This window comes from Nannobrachium achirus, assembly GCF_963921795.1.
Source record: "Nannobrachium achirus genome assembly, chromosome: 2".
NCBI classification, from domain to species: domain Eukaryota; kingdom Metazoa; phylum Chordata; class Actinopteri; order Myctophiformes; family Myctophidae; genus Nannobrachium; species Nannobrachium achirus.
This window is the reverse complement of record NC_137811.1, coordinates 67,005,888-67,011,887: the sequence shown is the minus strand read 5'-3', so window position 1 is coordinate 67,011,887 and position 6,000 is coordinate 67,005,888. Positions and strand designations below refer to the sequence as shown.

Here is a 6,000-nt window from a genome sequence, read left to right as displayed (position 1 = left end):
CAGTACATAAGTAGAGTGCAAGGAGAACAATGTAGTAAAAATGATTCCTTTTCTTACTGCCCCTTCCTATAAATCCACTTGATTTATTTCCCATGCCTTGTTAATTACATTTTATACAGGCCCTGAAATCTCTACAACAGACATCAACTGTGTGTTGAATGTGTGCAATATGGTTGCTTGGCCCCTTGCTGATACTGGGGGGTTTGTATGGGGTTACAATTTATGCAGACGTGATAGTATGTTTGTGATGTATTTCACATATTTGAAGGATATTGTATCTTTGAATGTCTGTTGGCGAACACATTACGAGGTGTGGATGAATGTGTTCAATATAAGAAGAGGCATGTACAGTGCTACCACCAATGGTTTTTTTGGTACTTCTTCTTACTATGCTGTGATAAAAGCTCCCAGCCAAAAGGTGTTAGCCTGATGTAGCTATAAAGAAAATGTGCATCTGAGCCAACAGCCTTGCATATTGTCACTGTCGGGCAGAAACCTCGTATCTCCAAGTTTCAAATGTGTATGTTTTTTCGCAAAGTAAAGCCCTGCTTCGTCATACAAGGCCGTCGCACAAAGGTAGTGAAAACAGCAGATCTACAAGCTTGTACAGTAGATCGGCTGTTCACTAGTTTAAATCATTTTTAAAATGATAAATGCAAAACGAACGGTTTTGGACATACAAGGTTTCCACCCGACAACGACGATATTTATCCTGTGGAGTGTGGCTCTCTCCACCTGGGTGGCTTCATGGACTGTAGCCACAGCACCCACGGCCAGGGAGGTGATCAGAGGAAAGCAGCACCTGCTCCACATCCTGAACAACGTGCAGTCATGCCTCTAAGTCATACATGGGCAACTGGCGGCCCGGGGGCCACATGCAGCCCCCACCTTCAATTAATGTGGCCCGCAGGTTAATACTGGAACACTGATATACTATTGATTAAAGCTGTTACAATTCCAAACATGACCTGCTTTAATTCTGTCTATATTAGTAGCATAGTGACTATAGTAGTATTAAAATGTATTTCTTTTATGTCCAATGTAGGTATTTGTATTTAGGTTCATAAAGTTAATATGAATATATAACTAAATGCGTTTGAAATTAAATCAAAATGTTAACATTTCAGGATTCCAATTCAAAATTTAAAAAATAATAATCCAGGATTCCAATTCAAAAGAAGCAAAAATAGATCTACAAGCTCAAAATGCATCGCAGCGTGATGCGTTTTGAGCCTTATTTTTTTAGCCTTATTTTATTTTTTTCATATACAATCGATCATTCAACATGTTTATTTTGAAATTGTCCTGGAAATATAAGTAGCCATGCCCCTACTACGCGTTTGAGCCAGCTTGCAGCGCAGGGGAGGGAAAAAATAAAAAAAAGCACCCCGGCCGGCCAAAAAGGTGGGGGGGATGAGATCACGGTTTTATGAAAGTGGGGGTGTCCCGTCGTACTCACAATGAATGGGTGTGACGCGCCTGGTAGGACGTAACAATATGCAATGTGGCCCTCTGGAGTGAAGGTGGAAATATAGTGGCCCTCGCCATCATCAAAGTTGCCCACCCCTGCTCTAAATAAACGTACGTACTATATCTACCAACTATCAAAAAGTGTCCAGAAGTTATTCAAGGAGTCAAAAACAAAAAAAAAAAAAAAAACGTTGCATGGATGCTCATCCTCAGTGATGTAGCACAAGCTCATCAGAGTTTCGGGTCTCGCATCATCATCATCATGATCAAGTCCCGACTTAAGTCCCAGTAGCTACCCACGATCAGTCCCATTAGGGAAGACAGGACCATTCACTCCACCACTCCGGAACTACTCTGCCGAGACTGGGAGAGGAAATCTGGCGCATGGAAGGACTAGGCTCTGTGGATTGACTCCTGTCCAGGCCCCTCCTACGTCTCCACTCCTGCTCTCACCAGTTCCAGGACATGTGCGTTGCACCAGACTCCAGCCCCACACATTTCACTCAGGAGTGGTGGATTCTTGATCCGTAATGGTACTGCAGGCTCCACCTAGCCAACGGTGATGCTGCAGGCTCGGCTCGCGGCTTGAATGGCTATAGGGAGTCAATTATTTTGTTTTTAGATTTGATTAAATGGCTTAGTTTGATTAAAGCTGCCCTGGATTTTAACCTGTTTTAAAAAAAAGTTATATACCGGTAGTTCAGCTTTAACTCTCCACTAATTAATTCAATGCCATTGAGGAGATAATTGTCTTTCATTTAATTGATTTAATAACCGTGATGGTTTGCATCTGCTGTGAGTGTGTATCTGTATTGTATGGTAAATAGCTGATTAGATAAGAAGACGCCATTCTCTCTCTTTTTTGTTTGTTATTTTTTCCGCCTACCAGCTGGATTTCTAGAGCCAGTTTGCATTTCTCCAGCTCTGATGTCTCCCTCTCGTGTGTTCTTTGCAACGCCATTTTGTTTTTATTTCTACCGTTTGATCTCTTTATGGTGGCCACAACGTTGTGCAAGCTCTAAGAAGCAAAAGTGTGTCTGCCTGCAGTCTTTCCACGGCTGTATTGTATTGTGAGTACATTCGACCATACCTTGAACCTGGTGGTTGTGCTGTCTGTAGCCTTAGTTGAGACGCTGGTAATGTTGTAGTTGTTTTGTCTTTTGTTTGTTTCTCAAAATTTACCAGTACAAACTTACTTCATAGCGACCGCAGGGGATTTGCTCCCAGACATACAGTAACACAGAGAACCGGATCTGCGACCCGCGATGCAAATAAATCTGTTCTCATTCGTCCTCGAACTGTCAATCTGGCAGTGGGCGTCTAAAAGTGACCAACCACTGGTCTCAGATGCAGAGACAGGGTTCTAATTAAGCGCGAAGGATATATTCAGCTCATAACAGTAAACAGACAGGTTTTGACAGCTGCTTAATATCTATCTATAAATGCGACAAATCTCTGTCTGTTTGTTTGTAATCCGCGTATCTCGAGAACCGTTCGTCCCACCGGCTTCAGATTCGGCACGTGCGTTCCCCGCCGCCGCACAGAGTGCAGTGCCGGGCCTCGACTCGACCCGACTCGCGGTTTTCCGAAACCGGCGCGAAACGTTCGGAATCTCCTTATGCGGAGCTGATTGTTGACATCAGGCTGTTCCGGAGGAAATCGGCGCAATCGCTGACTCATTGTGACATCACTTCATAAAAGGCTCTGACATCACGTACGCCACATGAGTCAACAAAAAATCTCTGTGAGTGTGTATGTATGTATGTAATCCGCGTATCTCGAGAACCGCTCTTCCCACCGGCACGCACGTTCTCCAGATATGGGCATAAAATTAATGCCCGAATGCGGAGCTGATGTCTGACATCAGAGTTTTCCGCAACCGGTACTGTGTGTGCAGAGATCTCCATATATGGGCATAAGGGGACAAAGGCAAACAGATGGTCAAAACGTGTCCTATGACAACAGGTATATTGGGGTTTGCATTAAAGGGTGGGGCATTCATGGGGTCCGCTCCAAAAAGAAAATAAAAGAGACAAAGACAAACATAAGACAAGCAACAAAGCGTGGGACTGGGAGGATGACTTGAATGATGCAGATTTAAGCAGGCTGTGTATTCTGCTTAAAGAAGAAACAAACAAAAAGCGACAGAGATCTCATATATGGGCATAAAATGGACGCAGATAAACAGATATCTCCATATACGGGCATAAAGGGACACAGACAGACAGATACAGATGGGGTCCGCTCCAAAAAAGAAAATAAAAGAGACAAAGACAAACATAAGACAAGCAACAAAGCGTGGGACTGGGAGGATGACTTGAATGATGCAGATTTAAGCAGGCTGTGTATTCTGCTTAAAGAAGAAACAAACAAAAAGCGACAGAGATCTCATATATGGGCATAAAATGGACGCAGATAAACAGATATCTCCATATACGGGCATAAAGGGACACAGACAGACAGATACAGAGATCTCCATATATGGGCATAAAATGGACGCAAATAGACAGATATCTCCATATATGGGCATATGGGCATAAAATGGACCCAGAACTATATCTGCAGTGATCTCCATATATGGACATAAAATGGACACAGGCAAACAGATGGTCAAAACGGGTCCTATGACAACAGGTATAATGGGGTTTGCATTAAAGGGCGGGGCATTCATTCCCTATTTACATCGTTCCCGAGTTGGCCAGGTCGCCGACTAGACGCTGGGCCGCCCGAAGCTTCTAGTGAATATAATAACAGTACTTTACAACTGTCGGTACTTTTTCGCTGGACATACGGACATAGCTGCAGTGCGTCAGCCAGTGCAACGCACGGCAGCCTCCAGGCAGGCTGTTGTTTGTGTGTCACTGTGAGAGTGTCAGAACTTTCTCCCAAATAGGTAAGAAAGACATCATGCTATAAATTAACCTGATTATATTAAGCCTAAAATGGTTCTGCCGCCGTGCAGAACCATTTTTAACAGTTGTTAACCATTTTTAACTGTAGAAAAATGAGTAAAATCAGAGAAAAAATAATCTTTTCGCGCGCACGCGAACGGGTGCACGCGTGCTACGTGCACGTGCACAGGGGACCTCCCGGAAATGCTGATCTCAAAGTTGGGATGTCTGTGGTGTAAGTGTAACAGGTATAAACTGGTGGCTTGGGTATTTTCTTAACCGCTTAAGCTCTGAAAAACGCTCTGCAAAATGTGTGCCCATAAGGAGGCTATCAAAAGCAGAGGCGTGGTTCTTTTCCCACTCATACACCTCAGCCAGTCATACCCTGGAAATAGAGGTGGGACGATAATAGAGCTAAAATAATAGGTAAGAAGAAAACACTAGCAACTCAGACAATTGGAGCCTTTTCTTTTACAGAGTAGAGACGAGTGCAAGGCAGGAATTACAACCTTTCCATGTCAGTCACATCTTCGTCATGTCACCATGACATGAAATAATATTACAATAATTTAAAGTAATAACCCGGCCACAAGCAATTTTTGCAAGCGACTAAATCCCTTTTTTCCTTTCCAGGCGGCATTGTCCTCTGTCATTTGTCATCCATCTTTCATTGAGAGTCGTCTGAGCTTGTATTTTATCTGCTATTTTTCACAGCCTCACAGTAAAGAGACAGACTATGTTCTAAGATTATTGCAGTGAAACTAAGCGAGTTCTTTCTGTAACCAACCAAAAATCCTCTGGAATGCTGAGAGCCTTTTGGCTTCTCCTGGACACATTTTGGCAGGCGAATCGCCTCTATAGCCACCAGGGCGTCATTACGTTTTTTTCCGCTTGTAAAAAACAGGCTGACATTCTCATCCCCTCGGCAGTAGGGCTTTTAAACTGCTCTTAGAGCTTTATATTTCTTAAAATTGTTTAATCCGTTTACCAAATGTATATCCTTGTTACTAGAGAATGTTTAGCATACGTATTCTGGAGCAAACATGTGGAAAATATCAGATCTATACTCAACAACACGTGTTGTGAGTTTGTAAATTGGTTTAGTCAAAAAGAGGTTTAAGTGGTTAATTGTCTTACTTTTACACTTTAATTATTATAATTATTTACCTTTTAACTTTTTTACTTTGTGGATTGAGAATGTTTAAGACCATTTTATTCCACAACTAGCTGCTCGGAGTCATTTGTTTATCTTTGTATGTTTGCATGTTAACTCATTCTGAGCCCAGGACATTAACGGATTAGGGGGTCCAGAGTGCCCCCTCCCGGCCCCATTAACGGCCGCTGTCTTATTTTGAAGGCCAGAAGTCTAGACCGGAAGTACTTCCGGTCTGACGTCATCGGATCGTGCGCCGGAACCGATGCGTGTCCACGTGGAGTTGTGTAATGGCCGACCGGGAGCTTTTATAACTGTGTAAAATAAGCGAGCATCTGCCTCCATCCTAGCTTCTAAAGTGTAGTTTTGAGATAATGGACATTAAAGATGAGATCGGCCGTCCACCTCAATGTTATGGGATGACTATTGTGTGCTCGTGGAGCCGTGATGATGACAAATCAGCGCGGATTTCGTCTCCGGAGCGTC

The 6,000-nt window shown here is 43.2% G+C and overlaps 1 protein-coding gene across 1 annotated transcript in view; it reads right to left on the bottom strand.

Moving 5' to 3' along the window:
* The window catches only part of grin2db (glutamate receptor, ionotropic, N-methyl D-aspartate 2D, b), a gene marked incomplete at both ends in the record, with an annotated part of 213,335 nt that overhangs the window by 133,059 nt on the left and 74,276 nt on the right, over nt 1–6,000 (bottom strand).